Raw genomic sequence first — 16,321 nt, forward strand, 5'->3', positions numbered from 1 at the left:
CTGTTTCAGGGCTGCAGCTGGGTGGGGTTCATGGCGGTTCACGTATGCATATTTACAAGGGGATTGTGACTTACAAAGGTTAATTGTGTATACATGCGTGTACGCCAGGTTTTATAAGTGGCATTTCTTTGTTTGTGTACTTCATTTTCCGGTTTTTGGCATATGCATATTTTCACATTTTATGAGCTAACTGGTGTTCATAATCGAAGTTGTCCTTCATTACAGTATTTTGGTTCATTGATTGTTTATTTATGTCACTCGTTTCTTTAATAAACTACTAGTTTTCTTTGATGTTTGAGAAGGCTTTTACAGATTTGGATATCCTTTTAGGGAAAGCGTTATGTGCCTCATCTCGATTTGTAAAATGCTGCCTGAAAAGCTGAACCACGGAAACAAAAAGCATTTCTGATTGTTCCTTCCTCATGCCAGCCTTCTGGATCAATGGAGCTTCAACCTCAGGATGCCACATTTCTTACATCTGAGTGCTTCAATGGAAGCCATCCAGCGTGAGGATAAGAATTTCACCAAATCATCTGAATGCTGCTTTTCTTACTTACCAGGCAGCCATGGTTACATATTCATTCATTTTTTATGTCTTTGTTAGTTTATGTCTTGAGGGTTTCTGGAGCCCCAGATTGTGAGTCTCATCTTAGTTTTATCACTGAAAGTGTACTTTATTGCTGTGACTTATTTTGTATACTCCATTTTCGTCATCCTGATCCTGTCATGCAAGTTTGTTGATAAATGACTAAATGAGTGCTGTGTTTTGATCAGGTTTTTGAGCTTTGTCAAATGAAATGGCTCATATAGTGCCACACAGATGGTCATACAATGAGACTTCTGGGGCCACACTCCTAGCAGGAGCATTAAAAACACAACGCTGTTGCGATAAACAACATTTTTCAGTGAGTTTTAAACTCTGTGACCAGTGGAGAGATTGGGTAGGATCCAAGTGGAATGGTTAGGGTACCACCCGGGTCACCCTGTTAATTTCACAGGCGTACAGCCAAAAGAATGAAAAAGTACAAAAATAAATAAATAAGAACACACTCTGCGAGTGGGCAGATGAAAACAAAATCAAAAGGGTTTCGTCAGTAGGAGCTCCATCTCCACTGACCGGCTACCAATAATGAGTACCACCATCCTGGACCACCTGTTTTTATTGTTTCCTGAACAGAAGGGGCGGGGCCATCTCTCAGAACTGTGGGTAAAAAAAAAAGAAGTCAGCGACAGTGCTCCCTCTCGCCACTAGGTAGTGTTTCCCTTTCTTAACAGTGTCAGGAGGGTGAACCCCAGGCAGACATGCGTGACAACTCCAAAAATAAAACTACAGGAGACTGAAAGAAAAACTGCATAAACTGAGATCAAATTTGAAAAGGTCGTCAGCATCATAAACACAAACTTCCGGGCTCAGTCCCCACCTGTCAGCCACCACACAGCTGCTGAATGAGACGCTCCATCTTTAAACAGGCACGACATGCCAGACTGCACATGCGAGTCCCCTTGGGTGAAGGCAGGGGTTCAGGTGTCAGTCACTTCAGCATGCTGCTCAATTCAATTCAACTTCAGCACTGGGTGCAGCTTTGAGGAGAGTGACGGTGCACAACACGCAGACCCCCACAGTCACTCACTAGATGGCCACAGGAGTCACCATTCACCCTAACAGCAGATCCAGGTAGCCAGGCTGGAAGTTTGACACAAAGCATTGTGCCATCTGACAAATGACGACAAATACAACAGTTCATCTGTTCACTGATCTTGGTCTTTTTTCTAAACTAGATGTAGGATTTCTCCAAAATTTCAACAGCAACACTATCCTCTCATTTGGGGCTAACTTCACAGTGACAGAAGCACCCACATTTCATAAACGGTGAAAATGTGCGTTTACATGTTTCATCGCATTCGTAGTGAGCACAAGGAATAACGACAAAGGTGACCAAGTGCCAGCTGTGGCTGCTGTGAGCCTTTGTAGTACCCTGTGCTTCATGAAGGGTACCACCGCCTACTCACCAAAGACTGACTCGGTCCGGGCCGGTGTACTCCTCTCAGCGCAGGCTGAAAAACAGACCACGATAAGCTGTGCTCCACCATGGCCGCTCACCAGGCACCTCTCCTGCAAAGACGCGGATTAAGAGTGAAGCCCGGATTGCTGTAAGCCTGCCTGGGCTATTACACCGTAATTAAGGCGGCTGGGAGTCTTTTCTTGGGATAATAATCTTGGGCTTTCACGCAGCCTGGGACTTGTCGCCCTTTCAGCTGTTAAATTAGATCCCAGTTGCGAGAATTCAGGTGGAAACAATGCTTTCAAGATGGACTATCAAGGGTAAATAATTAATTTAAGTTCTTACACCGCCGACACATGCTCACACTGTCGCTGACTTGCTAAATCTTCTGCGTGAAGCTGAGGCGCCAGCTCTGCGGCTGAGAGCTCTCGTCTCACTCTGCTCGCGATGGCAGTTATGTTCATTTCTTATAAATATTTTATCAATATGCTGGATCTGTTTAAAGAACCTGAAAGACAACTGCTGAACACTGACAAGAGGCCAAACATCTTGGCACTTTCAGCAAAAGCTTAATCGGCACGATCCTCACGCTACAAGTTGAAATAATGTGCTTGCAGTGGGCTCCTATGAGATATGAGCGGTGGGAGCACCCTGTGCAAGAAGACCCTCTGGCTTTACACGCACACCACACTTGTCATCCACCCTAATAAAAGGATAAGTGTCTGTGTGTCTGTCTGACTGCTATGCCTATGTCATTCCAACAGAGGGAGCATCACAAACGTTAAAACTGTTTTTACAAATTCCTTATCAAATGGCACAGAACAGAGACATGTGCATTGTATGTCATTCCAATAGATAATGCTTGGTCCCTGACATTCCAACAGATGGTGCATCACAAATATTCACGCTGCTTTTACAAACCCCATATCAGAAAACATATGCATTGAATGGTGCACTTCAAACGCTGACGTCTGTGTTGATTTTGTAAATTCTAACCCATCTTAGATGGCTAGCACAGCTAGTAGTACATAAAGCACCTTGCAGCCCAGAACTAGCGCCCCCTCCACAGTGACTTCAGAAGGCCCTTCTTTGGCCTTTGTCAATTAGGCTGGTAGCTGTTGCCCTCACAAGATGGTGCCTATGACTGGGTACATCCCATTTTTGCAGGTCCAATTTCAAGACAGGCTATTGCAGAATATCATCCTGAGTTTCCACTGTTTATTATCTCAGTAGTGTGGTAAACTGCATGAAAATGGATGCACACTGCAGGGGGTAATGACCTCAAGCAGGCACATCACAGTAGTTGTGTTCTGTCAAGCGGTAGGTCACAAATAGGCAAAGTCAAAAACTGTAAAACTGTCCAAACCAAAAGCACACACCATAACAGAACATGAAGGAGAAGGTATTGGTCAAAGGGTCTCACAAAATGGTCCTGATCGCATTTTAGAATATTTTTGTTATGATCAACAGCTCACAAAACTCAAAATAAGGATCACAGCAAGTCACTACACTGGTCTGTACAAATCGGCCTTGTCCCAAACGTAAGAGGCAGGCTTCACTGCCTGCAGAGGCCCATCAGAAAGTTGAGAGTGCTTTTAAATTCAAAAAATTACAATGACAAACACAGAGCGCCTTTATAACTGGAGATTCATTCAGAAAGGTGACCAGAATGAAAGATTTCAAAGGAGGCTTGTCCAAAATGGGCAGGCCGAAAAAGTTACCACCACCAACTCTACTGACTAAGAGACAAAGTCCAGACTAAAGAATCAGAAATGAACCTTACAAAACAAACAACCCCAGAACCAAGGAGCGCCCATTGAGCGTAAACAACAGTCCATGTCTCAATATAAAGGCCAGAGGGCTACCCCCCCGCCCCAAAGTATAAGGCACACAATCACAGGAAGAAATATTAACATTAATTTAAATAATATATTCAATTAAAAATAGCCCAGAACAATGAAGGCTAAACATGGTCCATAACAATATACACAAAAAAATAAATCAATACAAAGACCAAAAAATAGAAAAGAACTCGACACCCTGGCTCTCCCATAATGATGCAGAGTCTCGGAGGTGATCTGTTTTCTCACGAAGGCCACAACCTTCACCATTTGGTATTTGCGATCCTGAGGTGGTTTGTCATGTGGTGGGCACAGCAATGCGTTGTATCACTGTGCCCTCCACCCTCCTTTAATACCATGACAGTTTTGAGAATGCGGTGCTGCAGTTGCTATAGCTATATATTCTGTGAATGGCAGTGGCCATGTTGTCTACCTGTCACGTGACCATTGCTGGTGACATCATCGCTGATCGGCTATTTAGAACGCCATTGTGGAACACTCACTATCTCAAATTATGGAAAACTTACAGGAATCAGAATTTGCTGCCTGACATGGAGTTTATTTTGGTCACACTTCTGACCTTCTGCTCTAATCATTTTCTTTATAGCTCCACTTTGACTTGAGGCCACATAGCTCTCTAAAGCCCCTGCTTCTCCTCCACCTTTTGTTTTCTCACAATAATTAAGAGCAGGGTTACAGTCCGTTCAAAATGACAGAGGCCTGATAAGTGGCGTGGGGTTTGGTTTGCCACCTGCTTTATGTACAATATGGTGCCCATGGCGTCATGAACCTGGCAGCGTACTTTCCATAGTGAACCCATCAGTACTAAAACTTAGTTGAGCAGAGAGGAAATTGAAGCATGAAATCCCAGTCTCGTCGTCCTCAGACACAACAAGTGGTATTCTCGTCTGTAGCTTTAGGGTCTTTCTGTCAAATCCTGGCTTGCCTCCACTCCTACCTGAGACTGTGAATATACAGACATCAAGCACACTAAGACCACCACCCCTGAAATGGCTCAACTGCACCAAATCATCCTTAAATGGTGCCTGCAACTGTCATCAGGTTTAGTCTTGAGGACCCCCTGAAATCTGTGGGTGCTGGGGTCATCTTCATAAGATGCAGTGCCACTCGCTCTGTGGGACCCTCGTTGGCTATCATTTTGGAGTTGCGCCTCATTCCCGATTCTCTCTGTTCTTCTCTGCGACTGCAGTGCTGATGTAGGCCACGCTGTGCTGTCTGTCCAAACCTCCTAATGGTCGACACCATTCACTCTGTGGTCTTTGATGCCACCGAATGCCTCAATAGTGCCTCGCCATGCATATCAAGAACTGCAGGTGCTTTTCTCGTCTCCTTGCCCGATTTCATCATTAACCCAGTTTTCTGTCTGGCTAATTAGAGTCAGCAGGAGGACATTATAATGAAGGTAAACTCTAGTCAGTCATCAGGTCTGCCACCTGTAAGTGCTGGCATTTCCCACATAAGCCCGTATCAATTAAAGCTTTCCCATTCAATTCTCCGGCCCATCTATGTGTGCCAACATGTGTATACAATACAACAAGGAGACACCTGCAACCCAGGTGCAGCTGTGTTGTTGGATGACAGTCACTTATTTGCTGAGCGTTGCGCGCACCAGTCGCAGGGATCACAGGGTCACTTATTAAGAAATCATAAAACGTGCATCAGACAGGAGGAGGGGGTCGCGGCTGACAACAAACATGCAAGCAGTACATTGGGACAACCTGGGAATTGACTTTCGAGGGCTCTTTTGGCATTCATTTCCAAAGCCTACTATCGCAGTTAATTGCACTCCTAGTTAATTTAACACCTTAATATTCGCAGGCAGCTCATTCAGCTTTCCATTTCATTTGCTTTTAACGCTCATTCGTTTGACGCATCACCAGCGTGAGGAGTGTAGGTGAGCGATTGTACAGTCTGGACCATTTCAGCCCCACCATGAAAATCAAGTGAATTGTGGGACACAAATTTGTATAATACTGAAAGAGGCCAGGGTGGCCAGCCAGGGGGCAGAAGTCTCCAGGACTGAGACCCCGTCTGATTTTATCTGGCATGGCTCAACATGAATCACCACAGGTTAATTCTGTTTATCCTCTCCTCTGTTGTCAACTGGCCAGATCTCAATGATTATATCAATGAACAAAGATTTTTGGAGCCATTTTCTTGTTAGTCATAATGCTGGTGCAAAGAACTAAGCAGTTAGGAATGTGGAGTGAACGGCCGATGAAGTGTTAGTCAAGGATCAAAGGCAGGGAATCCATTTTAAACTGCTGGCAAAACCAAAACGCCATCAAATAGTCCAAACATGCTTACAGCAATAAACCAAGTGATACAATTTATGTAAAGCCTAAGGATAACAGAAGACGGATATATGGAAGTTTAAACAGATACGGGTTCAAGATTTGGGGAAACAAACTTGGTAACCCATGGCACAAAACAAAAATATCAGCCTTTGCCATTAACACAGCAAATTATGATACGTAGAGAGAAAGCCATAGTGCATACTTTCTCAGGGACTAGAAGGCGTCCCCTACATACATGGAGGTAACACGATGTATATGTATATAGATATACAAACAAAGGACAATAACAAACAAAACAAAGCATAAATGTATGCTACCTTAGTTAAACACTTTCTCTCCTATACTGTAGAAAGAGGCACAAAACTTATGGATTCTGATCTTTCAACTGATGTGGTCAAGAAGCACAAGCTCTTTAGCTAGTTATGAAGATTCTAGCATTTTTAACATGAAGGTGAAGCTGGTCTACATTGGTTTACCCAACTGTGTGCGTGTGTGTGAATCTGTTCTCAACTACTGGATTTAGAAGAAGAAACAGTTATAAAGTTCCCTTTCACAAAGGTCCCTGCTTTTCAGTTACAGTGATATTAATCCCATCATGCATTAGCAGGCTTTATCCAAACTACTGAGTTACAAGCCGTAGTTCTCAGAATCAAAGCAAGTGTTTTTGTGGTTTGGTTCCCGTCGATACCTTGTGGGTCGCCTTCCTCCAGCACACATGGAGTGGCATTCAGTGCACTTTCTCTCTCTTTGTTCCGGTGCTCTTCTTCATCTTTGCCATAGTTGCGCCATCTGCTCACAGGCGGTACTGCAGTTATTCCTGAAGTTTCACACTCTCTGCTCCTCTTTTGCTAGCAAACAATGTGATTCTGCTGGATAGTCGGTAATCAGTTGTCTCCCACCTTTAGAAAGACCAACGTGTGTGTGACTTTTACACATGGTCCCACTCTTGCTGGTGCAACCCGCTATACCTTAGAAAGTCTAAGTGTTTCATTCTTTTTCTTTTCCTGCCTTTGTTATCATTCCAGCCCGGCCCAGAGCATGGAGACCGCATTGAGAGAGCTGAGATCTGGTGCCTTCAATGGCTTATAAATGAGGGACTTGGTGTTTCACCATTGGTTTTGGTTGGTTCTGTCCATCAAGTTTGCCAATCTTTGAGTCATGGCTCTTTGCTCCCTGACCAAGTGTTTAGATGGTGCATGGAGGAGACATCTCTGGGTGTCACCTTGTCTGTGCTCGGTCACCCTAATCAGCGAAGAAGCTGCATTATGAAGAGGCCTAGTGGACACTTGAGCTGTAGTTAAGAAGGTCTGCTTTTTAAGTGAAGCACTTGAGTGCCAAAGAAAAGCAAAATGGGTAATGCCAGTCTGTCGTACAGAGCAAAATCAAAAAAATGGACAATCATTAACGCTATTAGAATATTAGAAAGATTTAGACAAGAACATGCCATTCAGCCCAACAAAGCCTGTCCACTGAATTCCTCCAAAATAAAATCATGCCAGTTTTTGAAGGTCCCAACAGTCCTGCTCTCTACCACACTACTTGGTCACTTATTCCATGGGTCTGTGGTTATCTGTGTGAAAACAAACATTATAAAGTTTGTCCAAAATTTCCCCTTAACAAGTTTCCAGTGGTGTCCCCCTGTTCTTGTTGGATTCCTTTCCACCAACCAGACTTAGAATACACAAAAAGGGGAATTGAAGGTGGGGCTGAACAACCTGTGTGGGTGCTAATGCCCCCGCGCCAGCCAGAGGCACCTCAGGACTTTAAATCGGCCTCAGCAGCCCTCTTGGGCTCAACATACTAATGACATGCAAGGATTAACAGAGAAAAACAGATGCCAAAAGCAATGGATACACTAGGAAATATGAAAGAAAGATAGAAAACCAAAAGATATTTTGTAAGAAATAAAAAGGAAAGGCAGGGGGAAATGCCTGGCAAAACCACGTGATGTACAACTCTGCACACCTTCCTTTGTAAAGCCCCACTGGTGGGACCCTGTGGGGCTGAAGGAGAGGGCCACGGACTTTGTGTTTCACTAGCAGAACGCCCTGTGCAGTTCAGAATACGAGGCGCTATATAAAATGTTGGAGACATGCCTGCTGCGTCGATTACCGTGGATGTCGCAGGCGGCGACTCTCTGTCTGATAAGACGCCTGTGTTTTAATGTGCGCGCATGTTCCTTATCTTGGCATACCTTATTAGTGTGCCCCAAATTAAAATGGATACATCCACCAGATAAGAGTCTCTTTATTCCTCCGGCTTTATTACTTCACGCCCCGTCAGCTCAATATCTTCAAAGTGCCTCATTGGAATAAAGTGTCCTGGGGTTTAATAACCATGAGCTACTGCTGCAAGTGCCTGCCGTGTGACTGCAGCAAAGAAGCCATGTCGCCTCCATCACCTGGACCTCCAAAGGCAGAAGAGCTTGGCAAGGTGCCCACTGATGCGTATCTCACAAACGTACAAGCAGTTAGAAGCTTGTGACCAGCCATTATTAACGACAGGTTTATCGTTCTGATGGCTAAGATGTGACCCATTGTGTAGCTGCCTCTGTCACTCTGCTTCACTTGCCAGAGCCCACACTGAAGATCAGTGGAACGGCTGGTGCTGAACTGTGAGGTGTTCACCATGGCAGGTGACAGACCCAGCTGCTGACAATTACGTCTAAGGTGCCCCCTACAGTTCATAGCGGAGACATGCTGAACAGAAATGCGTTCTCTTCTTTTTACAAATCTTGAAGACCCCAAGCTGCACACTTCTGATGCCATCCCCAATTCACGAGCTGTGCATTTAATCCTCTTTGTCTGTGCATCGCCTCCCGCCTCCACTCCTGCTGGGATGGATTTCAATTCTCTCAACTTAAACAAGCGGGTTCTGAAAATGGATGGATGGAGGGGGCTTGTGTGTCACAGGAGATAAACGGCAGGGGCCTCCGCTGCAGACTTCCGACAGGTATGCACAGCGGGACTCTGAGCCTTTGTTGCATGTAATTGCGATTTGTGTTGTCGTCGGCCTGCATAAATAAAAACAAACACCTTCATTTGTGTTCTCTCGCTAGTGGGCTGGCCCCAGAGGCCAAGCAGAACATGCTGCTTGAATGTGTAAGCTCACATCGCAGATAAAAAGTGATTACGGAGATGATTACTACATGAGCCATTGGACATGCCAGGAATTCTGAAGCTTTACGATTTATTGCTGGTGGAAAAAGTCAACATTCCATTGGATTGCAAGGCAGCGTTTATCCATGGGATCCTTGCTTTAGTGTCCCTGGCACACAATTAAAATACGGTACAGCATGTGCAGACCCAGGAAATGCCACCTAGGAATGCACAGCTAAGAAATCCTACAGCATAATTACTCAGGAAATGTGGAGAAGATCAGCCATGATGTCGGTTTACTCATCAGCATTGTGACAATGACGACTTGAGGACACAACCTGTGCTATGAAGGTCCAAGGTAAAATTCTTGAAGGATACTGACTGTGATGTTTTGGAAGTGCGAGCAGCTGATTCAGACACACAATGTCCTTTGGATTTATGACCGTTGGCTGGGACAGGTCAGCCCTGAGGCCTTGAATTCCTCCAAATTCTGTCAGCATCAGTTCAAAATTTCTTTTGAAGATGATGCTTCCAGTGGTCTTTTCCTTGCATTGTCACATGTTTACAGGACTGCCAATGGATGATAAAGAGTGTGCTGATTAATGACACTGCTTGATTCTTCTGGTTTAATTAGCAGCTTAGCACCAGCGATAATGGCAGGATGAAGCATCCTCTCATCCAGAATGTGTGACCTACAGCTACAGCACCTACACCCAAATCGTTGCTCAGCCATGCACAACATCTGCACAATCGACAATTCCCAGACACTGCAGACGGAGCCTCAGGCACTGAGTGACCACCTGGACTTGGGGGCATGTGGTGAACAATGAAATCAGGCTAATTGATCAGGTGCAGCAGACTCAGAGATATTTGACATGTGGTCGTTAGCAGGCAGGTGCAAAGGCTAACTGTGGTCAATAACAAGGATGAGATATTGCCACCTGCCTTGATCTGCCTCCAGAAGCGATCCTCGTGCTTCAAATGAGGCCAAGAAATCAAAAAGAAAGAGGTAAACCAAACTCAGGGTCCATAAAGGATTAAAATCAGAAATGGGAGCAAGTGAGGAAACAAAGAAAGCCACTGGCCCACCATAATAAAAACAATGGCCCTTAGTATCTAAAAATGTATTTACAGAAGGGAATTTATAAAACAAGGGCAGACGACTTGAAAATGTAAGCCAAAACCAAACCAAACGAGCCCAAAGTCCAAAATCAGAGTCAAAGAAAATAGGTCAAAACCAGGAAAATCCAACAAGCCCACAAACACCAACAGTCAGACACAAAGTCTTTGCAGGCTTAAAAAGGCCTGGACATGAAAGACAACAAGACATTTAGGACATCATTTATATAATACAATAACATAAAATAATTAAAAACTAAAATGAAACTAACACAAGGAGCAGACAGACAAGGAGTCTGGACCCAGAGTGTCACAATAGCCGGCGTCTGATTCAAAAACAGAAAGAAAAGATGGAGGTCAAGGTTCAAAGCAAAAGTCCAAACCAAACAAATCCAAACAAGCCTTAAAAAAGATTCTTTAAGCAAATAAAACACAAAGTGCACAAGTTTATGTCAAAAAAACCAGACTGACGGCAGGCTAGCAGACAGGATGAGCAGAGTGTACCGTTACTCACCTAGGCAAGGTTCTGTCTACTGGAATATCAAAAGGCGTATGCTGCACATTGGCAGGGCCTGATCGAGGAGAGTCGTAGGGTTGTTGTTTAACTTAACTCTGCTTGGTCGGCTTTTCTTCATACTCTAAGTAGTCCACCTTGAACTAAGAGGACATATCAGACATGACAGACGTCCTGGATTACTACCCAGCAAGGAGTTACCGCAAATTAGGAATTCAGTCTCACCCAAAAAGAGCAAATCGCATGTCATGATAGCAGAGATAATGGTAGCGAGGTAGTGTGGCTGACGGATGGGACAGCTGGCAATGACAATGCGGTCACCACTTCAGAAACATATCGACCTTTGATTTATTTCCTTAACACATTCTACAAAATATACCTGGATAGTGTCTGGTACTTTGGCTAGTAAAACTTAAAATATAACATAAATCCAAACCGTCACTAACTACAACGTGGCTGTCAATCCACAAAATGGCAGCTAAAAAAAAAAATACATAAATAATCAAGAAACACAAAACAAATCAATACTTTAGAGTGAAACAAACATTTCAAAATCCAAAAACAAAATCCTAAGTGAAAAAGCAGCCTTCAAAAGTAGAATAGAGACACCAGACCCCAATTAGGACAGGCTCAGCCAGGCACTCGTGCCACACCACTGGCTGCCTGTCTTTCTCCGACACCTTTAGGTAGAATCTCCGGAATTTCTTCCAATGGCCCAGCAGTAAAATGGAATAAAGTGCAAGAGGTGACTCAATCAGACGTCGCTACCCCAGCCACCTCAGTGAAACAAAGGGAGGCGCCTGAGCGAGCGTTTCCAGCCCCCCTTTCAAATATGGATTTTTAAAAGCTCAGGGAGCTGCAGTGCATTCAAATGCCATTTTCATTCGAGTCCCAGCGGGCTACTTATGTGTATAGCTGTTATAAAATATCACTACAATTTAATCGCAAACCCCTTTTTACTTAACTTTGCATCGTCAGACTGGAGGCTTTGTTGTGACTCGGAAACAAACATCATTTCAGCGTGCAGTCATTCATTTTAATATCTGGTACTTCGTCATCCGGAGTCTCCGTGCTTGTTGGCTACAAAGTTGGTGCCACAAGGAGGTGGACCGGCACACAGGGTGCCGCTGATGTTCTGGGGAGATGGATTCGCATTGGAAGCGGACATTTAGTACGCCAGAATTGCATTTTGTCTTGCCCTTGTTGCCGGCGTGTGTGCACACAGTCAGATGTGACTCATGGGTCTTATCTCCTCCATACAGGAAGATCATCCTGCCAGTGTGTAATTACATGAGCTGCTGGAGTGGGACCCTCAGCCAAAGACTGCCAGGAGGTGTCACTCTAGAATCCGATAAAGGGAGTGTGAAAAGTGTGTAACGCTTTGTGAGCCGAGGTGTGCTGGAGGTGCTGAAGTACAGTGGAGCGGGCCTGAGCTTTGCAGACCCTCGCTGTACTCACACTTTCATTCTCCCTTCTTTTGTGTGTCTCTCCAAAACTAGAAAACCATTAGAATGGTAGCCCCATTACAAAATGCAAGGCTAGTCCAATTTTAACCTTTCTGAAATACGCCACACTTTAGAACACAATTTCACATGGCACGTTAAAATATAGCACGACTGAGAAGAAACTGTGCCAGCTGTCACTACTGTATGACGTGACCTGATGTTTACCAAAGACTGCACTGCTCCTCCACTTTGGCGTTTTATTCATGTTTGAACGTCTGCCGGCCTCTGAGGCATTGAACAAGAGCACTTCTTCACATCCTGCTGGGCCGAATGAAGCAGCAAATGATTTAGAAAGGGACCAGCAGATACTAAGTAATGCTCCACATGGCTAATTCTTATGCATTTGGCCTGTACTGTCTTCTTTACACCAGCATCTCTCAACCTTAATGGTTCCACACCCCAGGTCTGCCTTTTTAGACTCACTGACAAACCAATCGTAGCTGTTGCATACCGCTATGTTGCTAAAGAAAACTCACTTCGAAACAGGGAAACATATTGTGCATTGCTGCCAATTGCTTAGGTGACACACTTGCAGACTAAACTCAGGGAGCCTGACCCTAGGAAACTGGGAGGCTTCAGCGTACTAGGCCTCAGATAAGGAGAGCTTAAAAGGTGTTTAGAAATGTCCCAAAACAGGCGGTCAGTCAGACAGACCAACAGACAGACAGACCTTTATTTGTCTCCAGGGGTAAGTTTGGCAACATCACACTGTGGAGAGAAAAACAAATCCTGGGATAAGATGGATCCAAAACTATTGTGTTTCAGCCAGGGCTTCTCCCCTGGCTGGGGTTTAAATACCATTTTTATGTCTGTTTTGTTTATTTTTGACTCTTTTGTTTACGTTAACTTTGTTAATTATGTAGTTCCCTTTTGTTTAAGCATCTTCTCTTATGTACCATGTCTTTTGTGGCTGGTTCCCCCAAGGGGCAGGGCCACCTGACCTCAGCCCTATAAAGACAGGAGCAACCCATAGTCCCTTGCGGTTCATCTGAATGTGATTGGGAGTTGGTGATTCTTGCTTCTGTGCTTTTTGGTTATTTTTGTAGATCTCAAGATTTTTCGACCTGTGCTCTGTTTTTTGACCATTCTTTGGATTTGTGATTGGGAAATGTTTCCTACTGTGTTCAGAAAAATAAATCTTTTTATTTTGTAAAAATTCTTTACTGCCCTTTTTATTACAAGCTAGGGTTTTTGACAGAATTTCTCCCTCTAGTGAGTATTTTGATTATTTTTGTTACTTGATGTGCTGGGACTTTCTAGTTCATGATCCAAAGCCAAGGTCTTTATAAAAGAAGCTCTATTTAAGGAATCAAAAAGCTCAAAACAGCAACAAAAAAAAAAAAAAAGCAGAAGGAGCTGCCAAAACGATAATCCGAAAGAAATCGACAAAACCAGACAAGCAACGCAAAACTGACAGAGAAGATCCAACATTCCACCAAAGCGCATTCGGGGAACTGCCAGGAAATCCCAGCTGGGGGCGGCGCCTTGTGACAAGGTAAAGGAATGGTGGCCCCGCCTCTCTACTCATAAATTACAAAGAACTTAAAACTACAAGACTACATACAGTATATAGAAACTAAATAATATATAAACAGAACACATAATTACACAAACAAATACTAACATAAATGACAGACTTAAACATAACAGCCACTTGAAGACATATAATAATTTCAAACCAAGAAAAAATCATTTAAAACAACATAAATAAGCATTTAAGTTAGGATGTCAAATGAACAAAACTTCAGGACAAATCAAAAACACCCCACCAAGGGCAAAAAAGACAGCAGCAAATATACAAAATTACATAATATGGCAGTGCCCATGCAAAAAAAACAAAAAATAAAGTGGATAAAAAATACACAAACTAAAGAGCACATCCCAGAATTCCAGTTCAAAAGATATGCCTGCTAGTCCCTGACGAGTCCACGTGCAGAGATAGCAGCACCTAACTTCGATGCCACTAGCAGTAAATGATTTTACCACACATGAATGGACACAACACTCTGTTAAATTGTGCCACCCTACCACCTACCCACGCAGATGCTGCTCCTCCTTGTAAGCCACCCACCCTTCCTTTTATTTTTTTTAACTCTTTTTCCAGTGCTCTCTGCTCCACTCGGCAAGATTAGCTTTCTTTTGTCTGTAGCGGAAAGAAGTCTGTGATTTATTCCAAATAAAGTCTCATTTGCATATACGGGGCACAAAGCCGTTAAGACGCAGACCTGTGATATATTACAGATACGTGTGCACAACGTGCCAGCGATGGGTTCACGTCGGGCACTTTTATGGCCTGATGAATTTTTCTCCCCCAATCGCGGTGTTTTGTGAAATCCTCCCCATCTCTTCTCATGACAAACTCTGGCTGCGGGCCACACTTGGCGGCTCTTCAGAGGAAGGCAGGTGGCCCACTACGCCGGCAGAGAATGAAATTTTCATCGAGCCGCTCATCAGCAGCCATTTGTGCACACAGACTTTGTTTTTCTTAGCCTCACAGGTTAGAGACGAAGGAGGAGTGAGACTGGCAGGCAGCACCACGCCTGTCACTGGCGAGCCAGGACTGTAAAACACTGGAGCTGAGCTTGTTGTCTGGGGGCCTTCTGGGACGACGCCAGCCTTTACATCGTCTTAAATATATCTTCTGGGGGTCACATGAAGCCCTGCTCCTCCAGGTTGCTTTGCTTAAAATGCTAAAAAAGAAAGAGCTGGTGGGAATATTTTTTGGCTTCTGACGGTGATTTGTTGCTGCTGCTGCACCATAAGAGTGGATGTAATGAAGCCGGCTTGTAACTCGGTCGGTGATCCCCCAGAATATCAAGGACAGCCACAGGTGACAGGACCCGTAACGTCAAACTGCACAAACTCTGCTCCAGTTCCATTTTGTTTCTGGCCACAAGGTGGAGACTCTTCCCTGACTTGATGGACCCCATCCATAATGGGGGATGTCAGCCAAGAAGAGCTCTGCCCATTGGTAAGAGGCAATGCAAATGATTTGAATAAAAGTGCCAACTCATGCCACAGTCACAAGCCCAGCAAGGTGGTAGATTTCTCTCCAGGACCATTTTTGGCAGTTCCTGACTTGTCTCCAACATGTGCCACATGTCACTTCACCCTCTGGCACCTGTCTTATCTCTGGTGCCCTATGGTGCCTGGCAATGTAGCTCTACTTATGGCAGCCTAGTCAAGGGTTCAAGGGTGACTGGGCTGCCACAGCCAATCATTTGAACAATACTGAGCAGCCCCTGGCATAATCATGCAGGAGTTGTAACCCTAGAAATGTTGAACAGAGCCACACACAGGGCCACAGGGCCACAGTGCCAACGTAATTACAAATGCCGTTATAAGCAGGCCTGTTTTGGTTTGATGTGCCACTTGTTTATTGGCTAAAAAGACGATGATGGATAAGAGAAGTCCAATTCATCCTTTGCTTGTTAAGAATTTTACATTGTGAAGGTGATGTTATTTTCAGGAGGCCACACTTTTTCATCCACATATACAGTACCCACTCACGCACACAAAAGTCTTCTCTGCTGCTGCTCTTTGCCAGCGGCCATCATGCTTGTCACAACTGAAGCCTTCATCACAACAAAATGGAAACTGACGATATACGAGTGATCAAACAGACGCTCAGCGAGTGACTTCTTTCATCTGAGGATTAACCCCTGCTGGAGGCTCTTGCTGGTAACAGGATTTTCATGTTTGGAGTCACCTGATGGCTTGGGGTGGACACCGAGCGAGCCTGGGAGAAAATGTGTGTTTGAAGGACAAAGTCTGTGTGCCGTGGGGTGAGGTGCCATGGATACAGAAATGAACACTGAACAGGGAGCACAAGCAGATGGACAGGGCCCAGCATGTGTGTGTGTGTGTGTGTGTATGTGTGACTGTACAGTGTACAGTGGTCCCCTGCTTTGTCAAGCTAACCT

At 44.4% G+C, this 16,321-nt stretch overlaps 1 protein-coding gene across 3 annotated transcripts in view; it reads left to right on the plus strand.

Moving 5' to 3' along the window:
- ttc28 (tetratricopeptide repeat domain 28) overlaps window positions 1–16,321 on the plus strand; it is a 473,813-nt gene that overhangs the window by 87,305 nt on the left and 370,187 nt on the right. The window lies entirely within an intron of this gene.

The sequence above is a fragment of the Polypterus senegalus genome, chromosome 12, assembly GCF_016835505.1.
Source record: "Polypterus senegalus isolate Bchr_013 chromosome 12, ASM1683550v1, whole genome shotgun sequence".
Lineage (NCBI taxonomy): Eukaryota > Metazoa > Chordata > Cladistia > Polypteriformes > Polypteridae > Polypterus > Polypterus senegalus.